The following is a 13188-nucleotide window of genomic DNA, read 5'->3' on the forward strand; positions in this document are numbered from 1 at the left end:
CCTCCAGGTAGACAGACCCATTGTCTCCTCCTCCAGGTAGACAGACCCATTGTCTCCTCCTCCAGGTAGACCCATTATCTCCTACTCCAGGTAGACCCATTATCTCCTCCCCCAGGTAGACCCATTGTCTCCTCCTCCAGGTAGACCCATTGTCTCCTCCTCCAGGTAGACCCATTATCTCCTCCTCCAGGTAGACCCATTATCTCCTCCTCCAGGTAGACAGACCCATTGTCTCCTCCTCCAGGTAGACCCATTGTCTCCTCCTCCAGGTAGACCCATTGTCTCCTCCTCCAGGTAGACAGACCCATTATCTCCTCCTCCAGGTAGACAGACCCATTATCTCCTCCTCCAGGTAGACAGACCCATTATCTCCTCCTCCAGGTAGACAGACCCATTATCTCCTCCTCCAGGTAGACAGACCCATTATCTCCTCCTCCAGGTAGACAGACCCATTATCTCCTCCTCCAGGTAGACAGACCCATTATCTCCTCCTCCAGGTAGACAGACCCATTATCTCCTTCTCCAGGTAGACAGACCCATTATCTCCTCCTCCAGGTAGACAGACCCATTATCTCCTCCTCCAGGTAGACAGACCCATTATCTCCTCCTCCAGGTAGACAGACCCATTATCTCCTCCTCCAGGTAGACAGACCCATTATCTCCTCCTCCAGGTAGACAGACCCATTATCTCCTCCTCCAGGTAGACAGACCCATTATCTCCTCCTCCAGGTAGACAGACCCATTATCTCCTCCTCCAGGTAGACAGACCCATTATCTCCTCCTCCAGGTAGACAGACCCATTGTAGCAGCAATCGACTGTGTAACATCCAACCTTTCTACATTTGTGGATTACCACATTAAAACGACGGTTGAGAATCTCCCATCGTGTGGCAAAGACACTAGTCACATAATCTCATTGATAGGGGGCTTAGGAAGGATACCAGAGGGCACCCTGCTGGACACTTTTGATGTGGAGAGCTTGTACACTAACATCCCACACACTGGAGGCTTGCAGGCACTACAACACTTCCTTCAGCAGAGAGACTCGACCCTTGTCAGCAGGAACTAAATTAATTAAGTCAGCAGGAACTAAATTAATTCCAAATTATACTAAACAAGAGCTCTGAATACCTCAAATTCACCATGCGGACTGATGAGAGAAAAATAAACTACCTAAATTTATGGATTATCAAAGAGTGATGCATTACACACAGACTTATACACAAAGCCCACAGATCGCAATACCTTGCTGTGTGCAGATAGTATGCATCCCCTTCCCCTCGAGAATGGTGTACCAGTTATGCAAGGTTAAACGAAACTGTGGCCACCAGTCAGATTTTGACAGCAATGCTTTAAAAAAATGACAGATCAATTCAAAATGAGTGGCTACAAGGACAAAACTCTTGATGCTGCAATGATGAAAATATATCAATAACCAAGAGAGGAATTACTAAAAACTCAACCAAAGAAGAAAAGCAACGCTACCGTCTTTTGCACTCAGTACATCAAGGGTTTGGAGAAAATGAAAGCAATCCTGAAAAAGCACTGGCATATTCTGCAATCAGACAAAACAAATCGCACACCTCTTCAAGGAGCCCCCACTGGTGGTCTATAAGCGTGGTCGCAATATTGGGGATATTTTGGTGAGATCTGATTCTGCCCCCTGAGCCCACTCAGACACTCTTGACACCTGTCCCAAATGGAAACTACAAAGGTGGCTCATGCGCACAATGTAATAGCACTATAAAAACGTCTTTCTTCAGACACCAACATACAGGTTGAAAGATCCCTGTTAGGGGATCATCTCATGCAAAACCAAGGGAGTAATGTATCTCATCACCTGCTCATGTGGAAAAGCATACGTAGGAGAAACGAAAAGACAAATTAAAACAACGCATAGCTGAACACAGCAGCTCAATCAGGTGTAAGAACATTGACCATCCAGTAGCAGCTCACTATGTTGACACTGACCATCCCATCTCCTCCCTCAAATACACAGGCATTGAACATGTTGCTCTACCAAGGAGAGGAGGTAACATCGAGATCCTATTACTACAAAGGGAGGCTTACTGGAGATCCGATCTAAAAACATTGACCCCGAGTGGTCTGAATATTAACTTTGATCTCAGGCCCTTTTTATGAACACATTTTCCTCTATGAACAAGTATTATAAATTGAAAAATTATTTTTTACAGCTTATTAGCGTACACCTAATATTTTTCTCCAGTTGATGATGTTCATTATATATTAAGGTTGAACCAAAAGAATACATGTAACAAAAATGAAATGCAAAATTAATATGTGAAATTGAATGAAACAATAATGCATGTGGATGCTAATATGATGTACAATATTCCATTGTTTATATATGATAACAATAGCATAATTTATTTAATATGCCATATACTATTTTTCAACAGTTTCACTAATTCATTTTAACTAACTTAATCATTATGACACACCCCTCACTACTGTCATCGGTTACACTAATTGCACTGTGTGTCTATGGATAAGAGCGTCTGCTAAATGACTTAAATGTAAATGTAAATGTACATAACCTGGTTCAAGTATTCACGACATGACCCTGAGGAAGGCACAGTGATGCCGAAACGTTGGTTAATACCTAGGATAGGATAAAGTAATCCTTCTCACCCCCCCCCCCCTTAAAATATGTAGATGCACTATTGTAAAGTGGCTGTTCCACTGGATGTCATAAGGTGAATGCACCAATTTGTAAGTCACTCTGGATAAGAGCGTCTGCTAAATGACTTAAATGTCATGTAAATGTTGGTAAATACCCATTCAATTGCTGGGAGATTATACATGGAGTGTGCAACTTTCTTTATTTTGATAGTTTAGAGGACAAGAACACCGACACTGTTGAAAAAATGACGACTGTGATCGTAAAACTTGAAAAACTTCAATACCAGGGACATTGCAGTCGGAGAAACACACTTCAGATCAGAGGGATTCATGAAGTCCACATAAATACAATACCAAGAATGGCGCTGAAGGGGATGGCTGCTGTTTTCCAGGCTCCTTAGCATTTGTGCAAATTTTTGTGATTTTTTTTTAAATAAAGCAAACTTAAATCTGTTTAACCTCATTTCTACCAGCATGTCACATCTGCAACCAGAAGGAAAAAAACTCTAGACCACCTTTATTCCACACAGAGAGATGAGTACAAAGCTCTCATTTTGGAAAATCTGACCATAATTCTATCCTCCTGATTCCTGCTTAGAAGCAAAAACTAAAGCAGGAAGTACCAGTGACTCGTTCAATACCGAAGGGGTCAGATGATAAGGATGCTACGCTACAGGACTGTTTTGCTAGCACAGACATCAATGGCATTGATGAGAATACCACCTCAGTCACCGGCTTCATCAATAAGTGCATTGACGACGTCATCCCCACAGTGACCATGCATACATATCCCAACCAGAAGCCATGGATTACAGGCAACATCCGCACTGAGCTAGAGACTAGAGCTGCTGCTGCTCCAGGACCTATGTAATAGGCGGTGTCAGAGGAAGGCCCAAAAAATTGTCAAAGACTCCACAGTCACCCAAGTTATAGACTGTTCTCTCTGCTAAATCAAATAAGATTGTATTTGATTGTGTGAAAGACATTTTAGGACATACCTGAGGATGTTAACAACATTACCATCGAGAGAACACATCGGACAGCGTTGACACTGCCCCAACCTGGTGAAAATCTTACAATACACCGACAGGGAGAAGGTCCGGCTCAGAGCAAAAGCTCTTGGAACTTTTCACTGGAAAGGGGCAACGGTTTTCCCTGACTTGTCCAAGGATGTTCAGGACAAGAGAAATGTGTTCACAGAGGTGACACACACACTGAATTTATACTAGACATTAGGAACACCTTCCAAATATTGAGGTGCACCCCCCCATTTTGCCCTCAGAATTAGCCTCCATATGTCAGGGCATTGACTCTGCAAGGTGTTAAAGCGCTCCACAGAGATGCTGGTCCATGTTGACTCCAATGCTTCCCACAGTTGTGTCAAGTTGCCTGGATGTCCTTTGGGTGGTGGACCATTCTTGATACACACAGGAAACTGTTGAGCATTAAAAAAAACAGCAGCGTTGCAGTTCTTGACACAAACCGGCGCACCTGGCACATACTACCATACCCTGTTCAAAGGCACATAAATATTTTGTCTTGCCCATTCACCCTCTGAATGGCACACATACACAATCCATGTCTCAAGGCTTAAAAATCCTTCCTTAACCTGCCTCCTCCCCTTCATCTATACTGATTGAAGTGGATTTAACAAGTGACATCAATTATTTAGCTAAATAATACTGGATTTAGATGATTTTTCTCTGTTACTAGGGGGGGGATTATAATCAGGTCCCTGATACATTTTAGATGAATCTAAAACGGGTCGATCCAGGCTGTATCACAGCCTGGTCCTTCTGTAGCTCAGTTGGTAGAGCATGGCGCTTGTAACGCCAGGGTAGTGGGTTCGATTCCCGGGACCACCCATACGTAGAATGTATGCACACATGACTGTAAGTCGCTTTGGATAAAAGCGTCTGCTAAATGGCATATATTATTATTATTATTATATTATATTATCCAGCTGGGATTGGGAGTCCTATAGAGTGGTGCATAATAGCTATGACAGATCATGCACCCATTGATCTGACCTCTGGAATAGGAGAAGAAAGAGAAACATTGAAATGTTGGCAATTGAACACCAGCCTCTTACAGGACAAGGTGTTTTGTGAATTCCTTAAAACACACATTACAATATTATTAGAAACAAACAATGACAGATACTTGTTTGGGAAGCTTTTAAAGCTTACATACGCGAAGTAATGACAACGATCAGATACTATTCAAAAATTGGATAAATAGAACGTTAATCAATTTGAAATGGAGCTCAAAATGCTGGAGAGGGATATTGGTCCAATCTCAACAACAGCGAACAACAGCAAATCTGACTAAAAAAACTAATACAAGCTGAATACTTTATACAGTAAAAAAGTGGAATATTCCCTGTACAGGTTGAAGCAGAGATGGTACGAATCAGGTGAAAAGGCAGCAAAACTGTTGTCCAAGTCAATTGAAACAATTCAGCAAATAGGTGGAATCAGAAATAAGACCGGCATTTTGATTACCAATCATAAAGAAATAAACAGTATATTTAGAGACTTCAATCAGAAACGTTATACTTCAGATGGTCCTTTATGCAGAAAGCAGAAACATTCTTTCAGAATTTGAACCTGCAAAATCTAACATCGGAATGCAGGAATTGACTAGACCGCCCCATTACTTTGGAGGAATTGACCGAAACTATAAGACAAGCACACGTTGGTAAAACTTCAGGCTTGGATGGGCTACTCAGGGATTATTGAAAACATTTAAAACATTGATTAACACAGGTGAGCTCCTACCTTCCATGAGTGAGACAGTAATCGCCCTAATCCTCAAGAAAGGAAAGAATCCCCATGAGTGTGGGAGCTACTGTCCAAAACTGAATTACATCCTCAGCATGTTACCACCATCCATACATGTCTGTACCTTTAAAATCCAGAGACAAAAGTAATACTCCCTTTATTTGGGCTGGTAAAAGAGCCAAGATGAAACTGCCGAGATTACAGGCAAAGACTGAGAAGGGAGGATTAAAGCTCCCTGACATGCAATTATATCGAGAAGCCTTTATAACTGCCCAAATAGGCTCTCTCTTCATTGAGAACTCCAATAGGCCCATTTTTTGGTGGACATCAAAGAAGAACTTAATGCCCCATTTGGAGCATCAGAGTCAACAAAAGGTGGGACGGCAGAATCCAATAATGTCCCATACGAAAAATATGTGGAGTCAGATCCATAAGAGAGAGAAATCTTCACCTTTCTTGACAAGCTCTGCTTTGTCATGGAACAATCCTAAATAGGAGGACGCAGTGATATAGAAAGGGAATGAAGAACATTGGGTGTCCTATGTCAAGAAAACACATTTACCTCTTTTGAAGAACTAAGGTCCAAGTATAATTTACAGGAACAACACTTTTGGAGATACAATCTCTAAACTGGAAATAAGGAAATAACGTATGTTTAAGGTGGGACTGAAAAACAACAAATTCCCTGTATATTCTGATGTAAGTGTAAAAGATAGAAATCCTCTGCAAATGTGTCATGCAGGTGAAAGAGGACCCAAAAGCGACTTGGCGAAAACAGAGTCTTTAATCCAGTAAAGTAAATACAATCAAAAAACACAACTTTCACTCGAAATGACGAGGACAAACTGGAGAACTGATCTTGAACAGCAGGTGAACAGCAGGTTGCCTCGGGAAGGCACTTGAACCAGACAGACTCAGACACCTGCTCACCACGCAGCATCTGAGGAAAACACGACACGACAGGGCGATACACAAACACAGCACGGTGAATTCTAGACAAGGAACCGACAGGGCAGAAACGAATAACAAGGAGAGAAATAGGGACTCTAATCAGGGAAAAGGATCGGGAACAGGTGTGGGAAGGCTAAATGATGATTAGGGGAATAGGAACAGCTGGGAGCAGGAACGGAACGATAGAGAGAAGAGAGAGCGAGAGAGTGAGAGAGGGAGGGGGAGAGAGAGGGATAGAAAGAGGGAAAGAACCTAATAAGACCAGCAGAGGGAAACGAATAGAATGGGGAGCACAGGGACAAGACATGATAATAAATGACAAAACATGACAGTACCCCCCACTCACCGAGCGCCTCCTGGCGCACTCGAGGAGGAATCCTGGCGGCAACGGAGGAAATCATCAATGAGTGAACGGTCCAGCACGTCCCGAGACGGAACCCAACTCCTCTCCTCAGGACCGTAACCCTCCCAATCCACTAAGTATTGGTGACCCCGTCCCCGAGAACGCATGTCCATGATCTTATGTACCTTGTAAATAGGTGCGCTCTCGACAAGGACGGGAGGGGGAGGGAAGACGAACGGGGGTGCGAAGAAAGGGCTTAACACAGGAGACATGGAAGACAGGATGGACGCGACGAAGATGTCGCGGAAGAAGCAGTCGCACAGCGACAGGATTGACGACCTGGGAGACACGGAACGGACCAATGAACCGCGGAGTCAACTTACGAGAAGCTGTCGTAAGAGGAAGGTTGCGAGTGGAAAGCCACACTCTCTGGCCGCAACAATACCTTGGACTCTTAATCCTGCGTTTATTGGCGGCTCTCACAGTCTGTGCCCTGTAACGGCAAAGTGCAGACCTCACCCTCCTCCAGGTGCGCTCACAACGTTGGACAAACGCTTGAGCGGAGGGAACGCTGGACTCGGCAAGCTGGGATGAGAACAGAGGAGGCTGGTAACCCAGACTACTCTGAAACGGAGATAACCCGGTAGCAGACGAAGGAAGCGAATTGTGAGCGTATTCTGCCCAGGGGAGCTGTTCTGCCCAAGACGCAGGGTTTCTGAAAGAAAGGCTGCGTAGTATGCGACCAATCGTCTGATTAGCCCTCTCTGCTTGACCGTTAGACTGGGGATGAAACCCGGAAGAGAGACTGACGGACGCACCAATCAAACGACAGAACTCCCTCCAAAACTGTGACGTGAATTGCAGGCCTCTGTCTGAAACGGCGTCTAACGGAAGGCCATGAATTCTGAATATATTCTCGATAATGATTTGTGCCGTCTCCTTAGCGGAAGGAAGTTTAGCGAGGGGAATGAAATGTGCCGCCTTAGAGAACCTATCGACAACCGTAAGAATCACAGTCTTCCCCGCAGACAAAGGCAGACCGGTAATGAAGTCTAGGGCGATGTGAGACCATGGTCGAGAAGGAATGGGGAGCGGTCTGAGACGACCGGCAGGAGGAGAGTTACCCGACTTAGTCTGCGCGCAGTCCGAACAAGCAGCCACGAAACGGCGCGTGTCACGCTCCTGAGTCGGCCACCAAAAGCGCTGGCGAATAGACGCAAGAGTGCCTCGAACACCGGGATGACCAGCTAACTTGGCAGAGTGAGCCCACTGAAGAACAGCCAGACGAGTGGAAACAGGAACGAAAAGGAGGTTACTAGGACAAGCGCGCGGCGACGCAGTGTGCGTGAGTGCTTGCTTAACCTGTCTTTCAATTCCCCAGACTGTTAACCCGACAACACGCCCATAAGGAAGAATCCCCTCGGGATCAGTAGAAGCCACAGAAGAACTAAACAGACGGGATAAGGCATCAGGCTTGGTGTTCTTGCTACCCGGACGGTAAGAAATCACAAACTCGAAACGAGCGAAAAACAACGCCCAACGAGCTTGACGGGCATTAAGTCGTTTGGCAGAACGGATGTACTCAAGGTTCTTATGGTCTGTCCAAACGACAAAAGGAACGGTCGCCCCCTCCAACCACTGTCGCCATTCGCCTAGGGCTAAGCGGATGGCGAGCAGTTCACGGTTACCCACATCATAGTTGCGCTCAGATGGCGACAGGCGATGAGAAAAATAAGCGCAAGGATGAACCTTATCGTCAGACTGGAAGCGCTGGGATAGAATGGTTCCCACGCCTACCTCTGAAGCGTCAACCTCGACAATGAATTGTCTAGTGACGTCAGGAGTAACGAGGATAGGAGCGGACGTAAAACGTTCTTTTAGAAGATCAAAAGCTCCCTGGGCGGAACCGGACCACTTAAAACACGTCTTGACAGAAGTAAGAGCTGTGAGAGGGGCAGCAACTTGACCGAAATTACGAATGAAACGCCGATAGAAATTAGCGAAACCTAAAAAGCGCTGCAACTCGACACGTGACCTTGGAACGGGCCAATCACTGACAGCTTGGACCTTAGCGGAATCCATCTGAATGCCTTCAGCGGAAATAACGGAACCGAGAAAAGTAACGGAGGAGACATGAAAAGAGCACTTCTCAGCCTTTACGTAGAGACAATTCTCTAAAAGGCGCTGTAGAACACGTCGAACGTGCTGAACATGAATCTCGAGTGACGGAGAAAAAATCAGGATATCGTCAAGATAGACAAAAACAAAGATGTTCAGCATGTCTCTCAGAACATCATTAACTAATGCCTGAAAAACAGCTGGCGCATTGGCGAGACCGAACGGCAGAACCCGGTACTCAAAATGCCCTAACGGAGTGTTAAACGCCGTTTTCCACTCGTCCCCCTCTCTGATGCGCACGAGATGGTAAGCGTTACGAAGGTCCAACTTAGTAAAGCACCTGGCTCCCTGCAGAATCTCGAAGGCTGATGACATAAGGGGAAGCGGATAACGATTCTTAACCGTTATGTCATTCAGCCCTCGATAATCCACGCAGGGGCGCAGAGTACCGTCCTTCTTCTTAACAAAAAGAACCCCGCCCCGGCCGGAGAGGAAGAAGGCACTATGGTACCGGCGTCAAGAGACACAGACAAATAATCCTCGAGAGCCTTACGTTCGGGAGCCGACAGAGAGTATAGTCTACCCCGAGGAGGAGTGGTCCCCGGAAGGAGATCAATACTACAATCATACGACCGGTGAGGAGGAAGGGAGTTGGCTCGGGACCGACTGAAGACCGTGCGCAGATCATGATATTCCTCCGGCACTCCTGTCAAATCGCCAGGTTCCTCCTGAGAAGTAGGGACAGAAGAAACGGGAGGGATGGCAGACATTAAACACTTCACATGACAAGAAACGTTCCAGGATAGGATAGAATTACTAGACCAATTAATAGAAGGATTATGACATACTAGCCAGGGATGACCCAAAACAACAGGTGTAAACGGTGAACGGAAAATCAAAAAAGAAATAGTCTCACTGTGGTTACCAGATACTGTGAGGGTTAAAGGTAGTGTCTCAAATCTGATACTGGGAAGATGACTACCATCTAAGGCGAACATGGGCGTAGGCTTCTCTAACTCTCTGAAAGGAATGTCATGTTTCCGAACCCATGCTTCGTCCATGAAACAACCCTCAGCCCCAGAGTCTATCAAGGCACTACATGTAATGTAGCACCCGAACCGGTCCAGCGTAGATGGACCGACAAAGTAGTACAGGATTTTGATGGAGAGACTTGAGTAGTTGCGCTCACCTGTAGCCCTCCGCTTACAGATGAGCTCTGGCTTTTACTGGACATGAATTAACAAAATGTCCAGCAACTCCGCAATAGAGGCACAGGCGGTTGGTGATCCTCCGTTCCCTCTCCTTAGTCGAGATGCGAATCCCTCCCAGCTGCATGGGCTCAGTCTCTGAGCCAGAGGAGGGAGATGGTTGCGATGCGGAGCAGGGAAACACCGTTGATGCGAGCTCTCTTCCACGAGCCCGGTGACGAAGATCTACCCGTCGTTCTATGCGGATGGCGAGAGCAATCAAAGAGTCCACATCTGAAGGAACCTCCCGGGAGAGAATCTCATCCTTAACCACTGCGTGGAGTCCCTCCAGAAAACGAGCGAGCAGCGCCGGCTCGTTCCACTCACTAGAGGCAGCAAGAGTGCGAAACTCAATAGAATAATCCGTTATGGACCGTTCACCTTGGCATAAGGAAGCCAGGGCCCTAGAAGCCTCCCTACCAAAAACTGAACGGTCAAAAACCCGAATCATCTCCTCTTTAAAGTTCTGGAACTTGTTAGAGCAATCAGCCCTTGCCTCCCAGATAGCTGTGCCCCATTCTCGAGCCCGGCCAGTAAGGAGTGAAATGACGTAAGCAACCCGAGCTCTCTCTCTAGAGTATGTGTTGGGTTGGAGAGAGAACACAATCTCACACTGCGTGAGAAAGGAGCGGCACTCAGTGGGCTGCCCGGAGTAGCAAGGTGGGTTATTAACCCTAGGTTCTGGAGGCTCGGCAGGCCAGGAAGTAACAGGTGGCACGAGACGTAGACTCTGGAACTGTCCAGAGAGGTCGGAAACCTGAGCGGCCAGGTTCTCCACGGCATGGCGAGCAGCAGACAATTCCTGCTCGTGTCTGCCGAGCATGGCTCCTTGGATCTCGACGGCAGTGTAACGAGCGTCTGAAGTCGCTGGGTCCATTCCTTGGTCGGTTCCTTCTGTCATGCAGGTGAAAGAGGACCCAAAAGCGACTTGGCGAAAACAGAGTCTTTAATCCAGTAAAGTAAATACAATCAAAAAACACAACTTTCACTCGAAATGACGAGGACAAACTGGAGAACTGATCTTGAACAGCAGGTGAACAGCAGGTTGCCTCGGGAAGGCACTTGAACCAGACAGACTCAGACACCTGCTCACCACGCAGCATCTGAGGAAAACACGACACGACAGGGCGATACACAAACACAGCACGGTGAATTCTAGACAAGGAACCGACAGGGCAGAAACGAATAACAAGGAGAGAAATAGGGACTCTAATCAGGGAAAAGGATCGGGAACAGGTGTGGGAAGGCTAAATGATGATTAGGGGAATAGGAACAGCTGGGAGCAGGAACGGAACGATAGAGAGAAGAGAGAGCGAGAGAGTGAGAGAGGGAGGGGGAGAGAGAGGGATAGAAAGAGGGAAAGAACCTAATAAGACCAGCAGAGGGAAACGAATAGAATGGGGAGCACAGGGACAAGACATGATAATAAATGACAAAACATGACAAAATGACCACATACCACAGGGCTTATATATTGCCACCTTTATAGGTGGATTTAATTAAACTTGTAAGGGCCTACAGGCTGTATGGGGAAAAAGACCTAGAGGTAACATTTGTAGAGAAAGAATGGAACAAAATAGTACAACAGATGCAGATCCCTAGGAGGGATGCTGAATCAATTTCAATGGGATTTATTGGACTCTGAGGCTGAACAGAATAGGGTTGATAGAATCCAACCTATACTGAAGATGTCAATCAAGTACAGGTGACATGGGCCTCCCGAATGGCGCAGCGGTCTTGGGCACTGCATCGCAGTGCTAGCTGCATTACTACAGATCCTCGTTCGATACTGGGCTGTGTTGCAACCAGGTGACCCATGAGGCGACGTACAATTGGCCCAGCATCGTCCGGGTTAGGGGAGGGTTTGGCCGACCGAGCTGTCCTTGTCCCATCAAGCTCTGGCGTGTACGGTCTAGGTGTACGGTGTTTCTTCCCGACACATTGGTGCTTCCGGCTTAAGCGTGCATTGTGTTAAAAAGTAGTGTGTGTTGTGTTTTGTTGTACGCATGGCTCTCGACCTTCACCTCTTCCGAGTCTGTATGGGATTTGCAGCAATGGGACAAGACTGTAACTACCAATTGGGGAGAAAAAGGGGGTAAAAAAACTGTAAATTATATTTTAAAAATCATAACCAAAATTTTTAAAAACATCAAAATGTTCAAGTGAAATTATCCATATGTTCTGTAATGGAATAGAATGGGGAATAAATGGGTACCACAATACTTGCAAATTCTGCTATGCTATTACTGAATATCACTAAGAATATTGATAGACTGAAGCTCATGTTTAAACGGGCTGAAAGATGTTTCCTTTAATATATTCTCTATTGTATATATATTCATGTCTGTCAAGTTATTGTTTAGTGTTTAATTGTGATTCAAATGCATTGTTATATAGTGAAAGGAAACAAACTGTAATTGCAAAGAGTTACGGTTAGGGGTTAAGGTTGGGGGAAAAGAGATTTTGAATGGGAATAAATGGTTGGGCCCAACAAGGACAGTAAAACAAATGTCCATCCTCCTCAGTGAATTTCATAAACATAGTGAAACAATAGCAGTTATCCTTTTTAGATAAAACTATACTAAATATATTCAGGTCACCAAATAACTGATTAAAACACACTGTTTTGCAATGAAGGTCTACATTAGCCTCAAACGTATTCTGTAGGGTAGCACCATAGTATAGCCAGAGACAGCTAGTTTCCGTCCTCTGTGTACATTGACTTCAATACAAAACCTAGGAGGCTCATGGTTCTCACCCCATTCCATAGACTTAAACAGTAATTATGACAACTTCCGGAGGACGTCCTCTAACCTATCAGAGCTCATGCAGCATGAACTGACATATTGTTGACCAATCAAAGGATCAGAGAATAAATGTAGTACTGAAAGCAAGAGAGAGCTAGCTATATTTCATATTTTTTCACTTTCACTTACTTAGCTAGCAAATGCAGCTAGCTAGTTTAGCCTATTCAAACACCCGGCTTAAACATAGAGGGATGCTATGTTAGCTAGCTGGCTATGACTATCCAACACTGGTACTCTTCCAAGTCAAGGTAAGCTTTTGGTTTTATCAATGTATTGCCACCGATGTAACTGCTAAA

Source organism: Oncorhynchus gorbuscha, linkage group LG25, assembly GCF_021184085.1.
Source record: "Oncorhynchus gorbuscha isolate QuinsamMale2020 ecotype Even-year linkage group LG25, OgorEven_v1.0, whole genome shotgun sequence".
NCBI lineage: Eukaryota > Metazoa > Chordata > Actinopteri > Salmoniformes > Salmonidae > Oncorhynchus > Oncorhynchus gorbuscha.